Source organism: Apodemus sylvaticus, chromosome 5 (assembly GCF_947179515.1).
Source record: "Apodemus sylvaticus chromosome 5, mApoSyl1.1, whole genome shotgun sequence".
In the NCBI taxonomy this organism is placed as follows: Eukaryota; Metazoa; Chordata; class Mammalia; order Rodentia; family Muridae; genus Apodemus; species Apodemus sylvaticus.
Window position 1 is genome coordinate 100,700,874 of NC_067476.1, and position 14,315 is coordinate 100,715,188.

At 43.8% G+C, this 14,315-nt stretch overlaps 1 long non-coding RNA gene and 1 other non-coding gene across 3 annotated transcripts; both read right to left on the reverse strand.

Annotated features, from left to right (window-relative positions):
* Positions 1-305: 305 nt before the first annotated feature.
* Positions 306-469, reverse strand: LOC127686532 (U1 spliceosomal RNA). Its single transcript, XR_007978153.1, has one exon. It is a non-coding gene; the product is annotated as a U1 spliceosomal RNA (small nuclear RNA).
* Positions 470-7,224: 6,755 nt separating this feature from the next.
* Positions 7,225-14,210, reverse strand: LOC127684549 (uncharacterized). Of its 2 annotated transcripts, XR_007977749.1 has the most exons (6): positions 14,080-14,210; positions 13,167-13,339; positions 10,466-10,655; positions 10,052-10,120; positions 9,464-9,677; positions 7,225-8,789 (listed from the first exon to the last, which is right to left on the reverse strand). It is a non-coding gene; the product is annotated as an uncharacterized LOC127684549 (long non-coding RNA). The 2 variants fall into 2 exon arrangements; XR_007977748.1 differs by lacking the exon at positions 7,225-8,789 and having other exon boundaries at positions 9,360-9,677.
* Positions 14,211-14,315: the final 105 nt, after the last annotated feature.

Genomic DNA, 14,315 nt, shown 5'->3' on the forward strand with positions numbered 1-14,315 from the left:
AGATGCCCCAACAAAGGGAAATCAAGGGAGGGGGAGGTGGGGGTGGGTCGGGTGGAGGGGCATGTACTTGGAGACAGGGGGTAGGAGGAATGGTTGGGAGTTTTCAGGGAGGGGGAAACCAGGAAAGGTTTGAGCATTTGAAATGTAAATAAAGATTATATTCAATAAAAATATAATCTTCGTTATACTTTTACATTTGGTATAAAAACTATTCATCTCTGAATACTTAATCTTGAATACATTATTTTGTCAAATTCCTAATGTTTTTTTTTCAGCTGAGTGTGTTAGTTTCTATTGTTTCCCCCCTCAGGAGAGGAAGAATGCAGTCCCCCACTACCACAAATTATGCAGTCCAGTTTCCTGAATTTGGGGAAATCACAAGGGTCAGCACATCTAGAGTGCAATGGACAAGCCTTGTCCTGGGAAAACCACCTTCGTGATCACAGTATCTCCCCTGCCAGGCAAGTATGTTAGTTTCTTAAATAAACTGCAACATGATCTTTTATAATAATTTGCTGTTGTAAAGCAGGCCAAACTGCTGCCATATTTGTGAGACACGCTATGCCTACTTTTAAGAGTCCACCAGAGTCAGCTCATGGGCAGCTGACCTTCCCTTATGGAAAAAGAGTGCTGAGTGTCCTTGAACACCCACCTGAGTATCTAGTCATTCCTCCTAGCCATTGTATACAAGTGCACCTTAATCTTTCATATCTTTTGAATCCTCTGGCTACATCATATAGGCTGGGAAAGGTTAACTGAAGGGGACTCTATGTGGCTACAGAGAGGACATCATCCATCTTGAGTGGAGACTTCCCAGGGAAGCTGCTCCTACCAGGATGCCCTCAGCCGCACTCTGTACATATCCAAGAAGCGTACTGGTTCCCAGGAAAGACATCCCCACAAAATGTATACTGGTAATTCTTTCCTGCGATGACAGATAGACCATCCGTGCTCTGGTTCTTCTGTTGATGGATTTATAGTCAGCACGACTTATGCCTTTTAGTCACAAAAGTTATTTTTATGAATGCTTCTGGGTGGTCATCATTTCCACAGCCACTGACAAGCAGACCAAGGCTGTATGTCATCATGTACATCAGGACAGGCTATAGAATGTTACTTTTAGTATGCAGCCCTGAAGCCTCGAAAGGTTAGATCAATGGAAGTGTCTTTCTCTTTGGCCACAAGTTCATCACAGATCCTAGGAGGCTCTGACAGCCCTTTGTCTATGAGTGACATCTATCATTTCATTTCCAATCACATTTTACTGACCAAATTGAGTCATGTACCTATGCTTAGCTCTAAAGGGGCTTAGATATTCTGTCCTAACATTTTCCAAAAGAAGAACTACTTGGAAATATGGTAGATAACACAAGCATATCCCATATCAATGAAAACCATACGCATTCACACATATGCTCATAAATATAAGCATGCAGATTCCTTGGCTGTTAGTGACAGGTTTTGAATATACCTCAGATTTCTGGAAGGCACAGAAGTTGACCTAATTGCCCAGACTGACTATGTGGTTATTAAATAGACTCAAATCAATAATGTTCACCTTCCAGAAAGAGCAAAGTTGATTTAAAGATTAGGTTTTTTAATTGCTACTTCTCTTCCCCTAAAATTAATTTTACTATGATTTGTTTATGATTGCTTTAGATTATATACAATTCACAGGCTAATAATTTAGTTGTAAATTTAAATATTCTTTAGGAAATCATAGTTCAAGCAGATCTTACACATTTCCAGAAATTTTGGATAATCTATACTTTAAGACACAAGATAACAAGTAGGAGAAATGTCTACCACTCAAGGAATACTGGACATTCCTGAGTAATTCAGGAAGCCAATCAATTCCAGTTGTGGAAGTCATTATTAATACTTTCCTCATTTAGAGTTAATTGCATTTCCTATGTGTTAGATATCACTTAGACTGGGTTGAAGGACACTCCACTGCTGGGAAAACATTGATCCTGGGTATGTCTGGGAAGGGATTTTATTTGACTCAGTAGACAGAGCAAAGATCTTCCCTCACCCATGTGAGCAACCATTATCCAACCCATTGAGTGTTTCAGTAAAATGAAGGAGCAGTTAAAAGGCAAACTCATTCACTCCCCCACAAGGCCCCCTACCCCAGCTCAGCTGAGATATCTAGCTTCTTCTGCTTCCACAAAGCAGAACTCCAGGCTCTTGGGCTTTCAGACCCGTGGGCTCAGGCCAGCAGTCACCATGTTTCCTGCCGCCAGCCTTGGACTGAGAGCTTTGCCTCCAACAGTCCTGCTTCTCAGTCCTTGCTGTCAGACTGGATTACATCATCTGCTTTCTTAGTTTTTCAGGTCATGAATGATATATGGAACTTCTTGGTCTCCACAATGGTATGAACCAATTTCCATAATAAATCCCCACTTAGACATCTTATATATCCAATTTCTTCTGTTCCTCTGGAAAACCCTAATATATTATATAAGCAACTATTTGCACATGAAGAAAACAGTCATTCAATCTCACCATGCTGAACAGATCAGGCCTTCCATTACGATGGCCTCCTGTGGTTGACATGCCAGAGAGCTGAAATCATAATGGGTGACTTCTCGAGGACTGGCCTTCAGGAACTGGTGCAGTTGTCTACTGTGAAATGAGCACGCTCATTTGGCCCTCTGTCTCCATTTTCTGCCTTTCCGCAGTGAGAAATTAGGAAGTTCACTTTTGATATAGACTAGCTTTTGGATCATTCATATATGCACAAAACAATTCTGCTGACAGCATTAGAGTAATACAGTGCAGGTGGCCTCCCTTAACCTGTGAGTGAATGAGGACTAGCGTCTCCTGGCCATGGGCTCAGGATGTGTGCTTTTCCTAAATAAGGTTGCTGTCCCTTCTCCTTTACTTTAGAGGTATTGCTGGGTGGCGGTGTTTGGAGATGTGTTTCTGTTTTCCTTCCAGTTTTGTATATATTTAAAAGCTAAACTGAGTCAAACTATCATTATTTGCAGACGACATGATCGTCTACCTAAGTGACCCAAAGAACTCCACTAGAGAGCTCCTACAGCTGATAAACAACTTCAGCAAAGTGGCAGGTTATAAAATCAACTCAAGCAAATCAGTGGCCTTCCTATACTCAAAGGATAAGCAGGCTGAGAAAGAAATTAGGGAAATGACCCCCTTCACAATAGCCACAAACAGTATAAAGTATCTTGGGGTGACTCTTACCAAACATGTGAAAGATCTGTATGACAAGAACTTCAAGACTCTGAAGAAGGAAATAGAAGAAGACCTCAAAAAATGGGAAAACCTCCCATGCTCATGGATCAGTAGAATCAATATAGTTAAAATGGCCATTTTGCCTAAAGCACTATACAGATTCAATGCAATACCCATCAAAATCCCAACTCAATTCTTCACAGAGTTAGAAAGAGCAATTATCAAATTCATCTGGAACAACAAAAAACCCAGGATAGCTAAAACTATTCTCAGCAACAAAAGAAAATCTGGGGGAATCAGTATCCCTGACCTCAAGCAATACTACAGAGCAATAGTATTAAAAACTGCATGGTATTGATACAGTGACAGGCAGGAGGATCAATGGAACAGGATTGAAGATCCAGAAATGAACCCACACACCTATGGCCACTTGATCCTCGACAAAGAGGCTGAAAACATCCAATGGAAAAAAGATAGCCTTTTCAACAAATGGTGCTGGTTCAACTGGAGATCAGCATGCAGAAGAATGCGAATTGATCCATCCTTGTCTCCTTGTACTAAGCTCAAATCCAAATGGATCAAGGACCTCCACATAAAGCCAGACACTCTGAAGCTAATAGAAAAGAAACTGGGGAGGACCCTTGAGGACATCGGTACAGGGAGAAAGTTTCTGAACAGAACACCAATAGCGTATGCTCTAAGAGCAAGAATTGACAAATGGGACCTCATAAAATTACAAAGTTTCTGTAAGGCAAAGGACACCATCAAGAGGAGAGATCGGCAACCAACAAATTGGGAAAAGATCTTCACCAATCCTACATCAGATAGAGGGCTAATATCCAATATATATAAAGAACTCAAGAAGTTAGACTCCAGAAAACCAAACAACCCTATTAAAAAATGGGGTACAGAGTTAAACAAAGAATTCTCACCTGAAGAACTTCGGATGGCGGAGAAGCATCTTAAAAAATGCTCAACTTCATTAGTCATTAGGGAAATGCAAATCAAAACAACCCTAAGATTTCATCTTACACCAGTCAGAATGGCTAAGATTAAAAATTCAGGAGACAGCAGGTGTTGGAGAGGGTGCGGAGAAAGAGGAACACTCCTCCACTGCTGGTGGGGTTGCAAATTGGTACAACCACTCTGGAAAGCAGTCTGGCGGTTCCTCCGAAAACTGGGCACCTCACTTCCAGAAGATCCTGCTATACCACTCCTGGGCATATACCCAGAAGACTCCCCACCATGTAATAAGGATACGTGTTCTACTATGTTCATAGCAGCCCTATTTATAATTGCCAGATGCTGGAAAGAACCCAGGTATCCCTCAACAGAAGAGTGGATGCAAAAAATGTGGTATATCTACACAATGGAGTACTATTCAGCCATTAGAAACAATGAATTCATGAAATTCTTAGGCAAATGGATGGAGCTAGAGAACATCATACTAAGTGAGGTAACCCAGACTCAAAAGGTGAATCATGGTATGCACTCACTAATAAGTGGATATTAACCTAGAAAACTGGAATACCCAAAACATAATCCACACAACAAATGAGGTACAAGAAGAAAGGAGGAGTGGCCCCTGGTTCTGGAAAGACTCAGTGAAACAGTATTCGGCAAAACCAGAACGGGGAAGTGGGAAGGGGTGGGTGGGAGGACAGGGGAAGAGAAGGGGGCTTATGGGACTTTCAGGGAGTGGGGGGGGGCTAGAAAAGGGAAATCATTTGAAATGTAAATAAATTATATCGAATAAAAAATAAAATAAAATAAAAGCTAAACTGTTCACAGAAAAATGCAAATTGTTCTTGAACACAACCCTCTAAATGACCTGATAGTGAACATGCATTCTCTACATAACTGGTTTTAAACCCCCTGTTTCCTATGAACCCTCTCTTTGGCAATCAAAATTGTTTTGAGATTAGTTTTGTTTGTTGGGAATAGGTTGCCATAATTAAGAACTCTGAAGCTCTAGCTTAGTGGTTAGGAGCATTGACTGCTCTTCCAGAGGTCCTGAGTTCAATTCCCAGCAACCACATGGTGGCTCACAATCATCTATAACGGAATCCGATGCCCTTTTCTGGTATGTCTGAAGAGATTAATTGTGTACTCGCATGCATAAAATAAACAAATCTTTTTTTAAAAAAAAGGCAAAAAAGAATTGAACACTTTCCTTTATATACTCATGTTGTGAGGCTTACTTGTATTAATAACACAGTTTACCCTGGGTATTCATTCATTTGCTCTTTCAATAGCAGAAGATGACTACTACATGCTTAACAGGTTGAAGACCCTGTACTAACAAAACTATTTGGGAAAGAAGCATGGTCCATTTGAGAACAAGATGTTTACACACACACACACACACACACACACACACACTTACGATGGCCCACGCTTTTGAAATCTTTGACTAATAGAAGCTCCAGAAACACAGCATCTAAGTGACCATCAAATCTGCCAACAAATAAAGCACGAGGCAACCCTCAGCTAACCCCATCAGCTAGGAAACCTTAGTCCACAGCCCCCACCCATGGGAAAGTTAATTACTGCCTTGAGTTAATCGCTTTCCTGGCTCTACGGTATTTTAGCAAGAGAGAGAAAGAAGGACTTGGAAGAACAATTTTTCCAAAATGCACCTTTTATGCATTTATAGTTTTTGAGGAACCCTCAAAAACACCAATGTTGCTTTCTGGGTTTCTGATGAATGGTCAGATACACTTTGCCAGATGCTAAGTGAGCCTAGAGGAAATAAAATGGTAGCTCTGGGTATAAACACATTAATTGGTCTTTCTTCTGTTTCCAAAGGCCCAACTCTTTCTGAATGAAGTCTTTAAAGGTGGATCTTAGGCACCATCTGTACAATAAAAGCCTTTCTAACCCTCTCCACCCTCAGCCTTGCACCCACAACCAGGCAGTAAGCCCTGCTCTGGGTTCTCACACACTCATGCCCACCCCTATGATTTAGACCTCATTATCAGCATCCCTCAAAGCCTTGGCACACACTTGGCACACAAGAGGCACTTAATAAATGATCTCAGAATAGCTGGACTGCATAAAATTTTAAGAACACAGATGTAAAAGAACACAAAAGAATAAATCTGCACATTTAAATGATGAGGATATATATGTATATATACATATATATGTATACATTTCAGGAAAACAGCTGGCATATAGAAAAGGGGAACTAATGATCTATCCCACCGGTTGTATGTAATTCTCCACATTTTCCAATCTGCTTAAAGTAATTAGAATAAAGGTAACTTTCAACTGGATCTGCTGAAGGTCCATTTGCTTTCATTGGTAGCCAGCAGGAGGTTGATACATATCTCATGGGCAGCTGTATAACCAGAGCTCCTTAGGTCTTAGACTAACTACCATGTTAGTTGTTGGGGCTTAGCCTTCACATTCTGTGAGGGTAGACAGAACAGGTGAGGTTACAGTCAATAAAACTTAGACAAGTTACTTTAAGACATTAATTGGCACACTTAATTATTATTCTGTTACATAGCAGTCATAGTAATTAGGCATTGGTGGCAAACAACTCATGCTATAATTAGCCCAGGTAAATTACATTTTTCCTCCCCTTCATCTCATTTTATTCTCTAATGTATGTAGAAATGTCTGAGTCTGTCATGCTTCTGATACCATGGTGTGTTTTTATTTTTGTTCTTTTTGGTTGGGTCTAGTTTGGAGGGATTGTGCTTGCGTGTGTTTATTTTTGGTTTTTGGGACAAGGTCTCTCTTTGTAGTCTAGGCTTCCCTTCCATCTCAACCTCCCAAGTCCTGGATTACAGATGTGTACCACCTGGCAGAGTGCTGGACTACAGATGTGCACCACCTGGTGTTTGAAGTGGTGAGTTTGTGTTACACCACTTTGCGTCCCAGCAGATCACATACAGGAACCTGCCCAGGAGCTATCTGGATTCTGGAATGGAACACACACACACACACACACACACACACACACATGCACGAGCCAGTTTTAAAATGCCTTGGCTACCTCAAAGGCTGGGCACTCCTAAACCTTCCCCTGCTACCCCAGGCCCAATTGGGGAAACGGCCAGTGGCCACTTTCCCAGATTCTTACATGACTCATTGGCTTTATCTCCTGCAGCTCCTACATCCATCCAGATCCCACTGCTTCGTGGTGATTTCTCCTTCTCCTCTCCACTGTGTCCTAGCTCGGGAAACTCTAAGGGTCCCACGCTGTCTCCCTTTGCCCAATCATCGGCCATTGGCATCTTTATTAATCAATCAAAAACCAACTGGGGACAAGGACTTTTAGCTTTTGGACACAGAGTTTCCCGATTGAAACAAAGCATTAGAACCAATCTCCAACAGGCATCGTATATATTCTTGTACCTATCATACATGCAGGAAAGCACAAGACTGGAGGCGTGGGCATTTTAGACTGAATGTTGCTCGACACTTCTACCTTAGTCATGGTTTCAGGAGGCTCCTGAAGCTCTCTCCCTCTTCAATCTCTCTCATTCCTCCTTCTCCAAAAGCAGAGTCAAGGAAGAAGGGTTTGTTTTACACTAGAAATATCATATGATGAATTTAACATTAGGTCAAATGAATGTTCCCTTTGAACACTGAAGGTCTTAACACACTCAAAACAAAGCAATGTGCTGCTAGGGCAAGGCGAATTTTCCAGGGCCCTCTGCACTTTCTCTCCTATCCCAAGTCCAGGGTGACCTCTGAGCTACAGCCTTGTGTCTTCCACTCTACTGCTATGCACCTAGCTTGTAGCAGCCTCCAGTGCATTCACCCTATTATAAGGCCTTATCTCTAGACCGAGGCTCCTATAAGGTCTACAAAAATAAGGAACGAGCATCCTTTGTTGTATGGGTAGTTATTGGATTTCTTATCTCAGTATCCCCTACAGGAAGTGGCCAGTGTTAATAAAAGCTCTTTCTCCTAAAAGTTCATCCCACTAATTATCATCTAAAACAATAAATGTCACAAAATGTGGGAATAAACAAAGTGTTGGTGCTCCACACATCTGTAACACATCTCCTCAGACTGGCGTCTTTCAGCTGCATTTCAACTTGGTTTCTCCTCTGTCACCCACATGCAGGTTGACATGATTTTTCACGTTCTGCCTCAGATGGTCCATCTTCAGGTTAGACCTCCCGTCAGTGGGCATCAGGAATGCCCACGTGAGTAAAGCTAGTCATTCTTTCATTTCACGGAAAAGTGACCACAGACCACACGGCGATGTCTTTCTGCTGTGTGCCTTTAATGAGGGGCAAGTGTGTCCTTGTCACCTCAGCCCTGACACACATATAAGGAAGAGAATGGGAAGCCACTCGATTCGGACAAGCAGTGAACTTCGCACAACTTCACAGAGCTCCCTTTGGCTCCTTGGAAGGAATCTGGGCCTGTGAGGGGCCGTAAAGCTCGGGGCTCTCGTGTGATGGCGGATGTGCTCTTTCACGACTACTCATGCCTCAACCCAACCCAGAGCAAGCTCTCGGGTTCAGCAAGCCATGGCACTGGGCACTGCACCTCCAGGGCTGAACACCTGGCATAGGAGACAGGAAGCGTGAACTTGTCCACACAGCCTCTGCTTTAGAGTCCTGGTATGAAGAAGGATGGACAAGGTTGTCAGAATTCTGAGGAAAAGTTGGCATTTGGAATTCTAGCAAGGTGAGGCCAGGTCTCTCAGGTTTTTATATCTAGTTTTATGTTTCAACCTTAGGGCAGGCAGGTGGATGAGGGACTGGAAGGGAGAAAGGTAGCAAGAAAAAGGGGGAGAGATGTTGATGAAAAGAGGAATTGAAAAAAAGGATGAGGGAGAAGGAGAAAGAAAATGAAAGGGAAAAGTGAATACAGAAGGACAAACTGATAGGGCAACCAGAGACGGCCATGCCTCCATATCCTCCTCATGCTGGGAACCAACCGCCATGTTTATCATCAGTGCTATAATCAAAGTAAACAGGCTTTATTTTTTTCAGACCATACACTCTTAAATTAGAAAGAAGAGTGGTTCTTTTGCCTAGGGTTCTACAAAATTCAATGTGACATGATCGAAAGAAAGAAAGAAAGAAAGAAAGAAAGAAAGAAAGAAAGAAAGAAAGAAAGAAAGAAAGAAAGAAAGAAAGAAAGAAAGAAAGAAAGAAAGAAAGAAAGAAAATAAAGCAAGCAGGGAGGGAGGGAGAAACAGAGGGAGGGAGAGGGAGAAAGAGACTGCTTCTGCAAGACTGATGTCCCTGTGCGCCCACCCAGCAGCTCGGCCATCTTGGCAGAGTACCGTCCACAAGTTTCTGCGGCATGTGATGCCTTCCCACCAGCGTCACTCAGATGCCAATCTCCACGGCATAGTCAGTCTTCAGAAACGTTCATGAAATCCAAGCGATGGTGGGGTCTCTGGCATAGTCAGTCTTCAGAAACGTTCATGAAATCCAAGAGATGGCCAGGTCTCTCTTTGTATTTTCTTGTCTTATTCTTCTGACCCTCATTGTTTTCTTCGAGGAAAGGTAACAGAAAACTTGGACTTACCACTTAATCTGGAGTACACTGTGAAAACCTCAAACACTTTGAAAAATTATAATCTGCAATTGGCTGGCATGAAGCAGCACGTCACACCTTAGGGAAACTGGATTCTTTTGGGGTTTTAATAAGCTTCTAAAGCAAAACTGCATCATGGCACTTCTCATGGTTTTCCAGATTCATGAGTTTCCTTATCAGGGACCTCTGAGGGCCAGCCAATGAATAACCAAGTCATTGGGTGGGAACACAGCTAGACCAGGCTAACTACTGCCCATGAGTTCAGGCTAACTACTTAACCCACACTCCACTCACATCCTATCTCAGGAGCTTTCTAGTGTGTAGTCTTTACCTTAGGAAGTCGTTCTTCACTCCAAAGTCACAGCTGTTGTGAGGGTCTCATAGTTGGAATCTTTTCAGTCTCAGCAAGAAAAACAAGTAGAGGACTCAGACCCATTTTTCTCTTTAGTATACTGACTTACTTACACTTCATTTTAAAATAACTGTTGTGTATAGTCAGTGCCTAGCATGCTGTGTAGCACACGAACATTTTTCATGAAAGCCCCCACTGGACACGGGTTCTACTCTCCCACAGTCCCCTCCTCCCTCTTCTCTCCTGGGCAGTTTCACCTCTACTTCCATGTCATATGTACATAACATGTCCCATAAACATAAAATATGATTTTATAGATCTACACAAAATCTAGGAACCACATATAAAAATAGCATGGTGTCTGTCTTTCCAAAACTGCCTAAATTTACTTACCAGGCTTCTCCTGGTTGCATCCATGTTGCTATAAGTGATGCAACTTTGTTCTTCTTTGTGGCTGAAGGAAATGACACTGTATGTGTGTGCTGCATCTCCTTTGCTCCTTCCTGTCTTCAGAGACTCCAGAGATCAGCGTGACAAGGACTGCTGCTGAGTAAACATCTTTGACAAGTGTCGATTTGGAGTCCTGCAGGGAAATGCTTAGGTGTGGTATAGCTGCTCACATGGTAGATCTATTTTTAGTTTTTCAAAGAACCCCGCTCTCCCCCCCCCCCCCCCCCCGCCATGAACTCCTTAGTGATGGGACTAGTTTACATTCCAGCTAACCATGTATAAAACATCCCTTCAACTCTGGCTGAGGAAATGGCTCACTGAGCAAAGGGCTTGCTGTGCAAGGATGAGGGCCTGAATTTATATCCCCAGGACCCATGTATTACAAAGTCAATGGAATCCTGGCACGGAGAGGGAGAGACACGAAGAAGAGAGAGAGGCTTACTGACTCATCAGGCTAGCTGGTTAGGGAGCCCCATGGTCAAAGAAAGACATTGTCTCAAAGACTAAAGAAAGATATTTGACATTATCCCCACAACCTTGTGTGTGACTCACACACAAAGCCACAATGTTTCTTTGGATTCCCAGTTGCAGGCAAAATATCTACTATCTCACTCTACAAGGGAATTGATTGGTACTGTGTTAAATAAGGTCTTACTTCGTGGTGACTAGAAATATGAACGTCCTGATTGCTTCCTGCTGCATGAGAATTAAAAGCCACGCCCATCTCTAAGGCCAACAGAAGAGAGAGAATAAAGCAACTTATGTGGGAATGCTTTTTATATTTAACAAAAAAAGTGTTGTATTTAGCAGAATACGTAAAGAGGCTATCAAAGGTTTAAGCCATGACCTGCCTTTACTTCTGTGCCCTCCATAGGTAAAAAGAGAATCTAGTCAAACGTGAGCAGAAGGGAACAGAAGGGTGGAGGCGTTATCAGAAATGGCACCATAGTCCTAAGCAACAGAAAACAAGAGCAAAGGAGTTTAAATAATAAGCATATATCATAAAGACACCAGGAGGCATCCTGGCCTTAGGGTTGGTGGATTTAGAAGCTTGAAACTATTCTCTTTAATATCCTAGATAGAGAAGCAGGCTAGAAGCCCATCGACTGGCCAATGGAAACAGAAGTACATATACACAGAGGGATCTTATTCAGCCATAAAGAGCGATGAAATTATGACGTCTGCAGGAAAGTGGATGGAACTAGAGATCGTTATGTTAAGTGAGATACAACAGACTTAGCGCGACAAATGTCACAGTTTCTCTAGTCTGCACGATCTATATTTAAATGTGAGAGGGCACAAAAGTTAAGACAGGGGACCATGAGACCTAACAGGAAAGGTGGAGAACAAGTGAGAATAATAATAAACAGACATAAAAGCAGGAGGAGAAACCATGCGTCCACTTACTGAGGAGACACACACACACACTCACACAAGAAGTGGGCAGCATACACACATGCGCACATACGCATGCACACAGATAGGCCGTATCCTCCCAACTAAAGATAGACCCTCCTGCCTTTTCCCGTGCTTCTCTACAAGGTCCCTAGAGTGTGCTGAATTTCTGTAACCTGGTCACAGCATGTGGTGATCGGGACTGTGGGTGAGACCTCACAGCTGTCTAGGAACCTCATCTCCTGCAAACCTTGTTTTCACCAAGACAGCTGGATTGTCATGTTGTGTTTAGGGAAAGACTCTGTGTTTGTATTCACCATCTCCTAGGCCACTGCCAGCTTTTATTACAACCAAGCTCTCCCATAATGCCTTAGCCCTTAGCCGCAAGGTGTGGAGGAGGTCAAAACTTGCAATGTGTTGGTGAGAGAAGCCAAGCTACGAGTGATCCGCACCCCTTAGTCTGGGCAGCACATGGCCAGAAGGGCAGACCCTGGTCGCTCCTGTCCCGTCAGCAAGGTGTAGCTGGGCCTTGTTTACACAAGGAGAGAGGCTCTTGCCGGTGGGCCTCTTACATTCATCTCTGTGGTACAGAAATCAAGAGGAAAGAGGGTCCCAAGATCAGCCCCCCAGAGCAGTTCCGAAGGTCCCTGCAGGAAGAATTAGTGCTGCTCGGGAAATGTAGAGCAGTCACCTTTCACGCAGCAGAGAAGACCTGAAGAAGCCTGAAGCAAAGCCCTAGCCTGGCTGCTGGTCCCGCATCTTCAGATTGTGTGGCTGCTGGTCCCGCATCTTCAGATAGTGTAGCTGCTGATCCCGCATCTTCAGATTGTGTGGCTGAGTCAGTGCCCGTGACTTCAAGGACAGGAATCTAACTTGACTAATCAACCAGTAGAAACTTTGACTCCTAGCCCTGAATATCTGAAGTCTAATAAACAAACACATCTTGGAAACATACTTATCTGCAAGAGGCTCTAGCTGCGTAGCTGTGTACCCTGAGTAACTAGGAAACACTCTGTAAGCCCCTCCTTGCATGAACACACACATACCACACACACTCACGCACCTTGTCACAGAACACTCCCACACAAGGAAAGTGAAATCGCTGTGTGATGAGCAGCATAAAATCGTGGGTGTTTCCAAGATTTGGGAGTCCAGCCAGGTATAACCGATAAGGGGAGGGAGCCCCAGCAGTCCCTCGCCCTGCCCCCACCCTGATTCTGCCAAGATCCTTATTTGGTGATCCTTTTACCTAGGTCCCTGGACTCAGAGCCAAGCTTTTCACGCAGGGCCACAGCTGGCGAAGCATTGCTGCTGACGTCCCTTCCCAAAGAGATGAATGGAATTCCAGGAAGCTGGAATCATCTTGGCTTGGGACCGGTGGCATAGAGACCAGACTTCAGAGACAAAGCATCAGGCAGCAGCCTACTCATGGAAAAGTGTATACGCACAGAAATGTAAACCACACCTCGGTTTTGGGAGCCGAAAAAATGAAAAAAAAAGTTTAGGGAGAAAGATGGGAAATAAAATAATAGGCAGAGAGTAATTTATTACTCTACAGGTCCATTCTGTAAATAGTGTGAGATCCTGGAGCCAGATGGTTCAGCAAATTCTCCAATCGGGAGTCACGTTAAGAAACACGAGTGGGCACAAAATTGTTTTTCAAGACATAATTTCAGTTTTGCCTTGAGGGAGCTGGATATGAATTCGCTTCCTTAAAATGCCACTAAAAACTCTCCCTCAAGGATCTCCTAAATCAGAATACATATACCGCCCCCAAGCGGCCATCTGAGGAAGCACAGTAGAGTGGAGAAGAACTCTGGACTTGCACAGTGGAAAAGCGACCTCGGTGTACCGCTGGCCCTGCGCAACACCTTACTGCCACCCTTAGTGAGTCAGACGAAAGGCAGAATTGCGGGGCAGGAGTGAAGCGAAAGTATAGATGACACGGGATCCCCCTCCCACCAGGATAGACCCAGGACGCAGCTTCCTTTAAGGGGTCCAACTTTTTGCCCTCTTTTATTTTTAAACCAGACTATCTCGATTCTCAAGCGTCTCTGTCATGTTAATGCAAGTATTCAAGGAGACATGCTTTTGTGGAAGCCCCCTAAAGGGTCTTAGGTGGTCCCCAAAGAAGCATCGCGTCTGGAGACCCTCATGCAGACCGTCTCCGGCTCGCATGGCGCAAGATCCTAAACGCGGAGGCTGAGTACGCCAAGGCTGCGTGGGCGGAGACCTAGTTTTCTGAGAAGTTCCAGGGCTCCTGTATGCGATCGGAGTCTCCCCCTTCACTTTCTGCCCGCGAGCTGTGCGCCAGGCAGCAGGGGGCGGAGAGAGGAACCCTTCCCCCCCCCCAGCCCCCGCCCGTTCCGTGTCCCCCCTCTTCCCCCCGCCCCCCCCC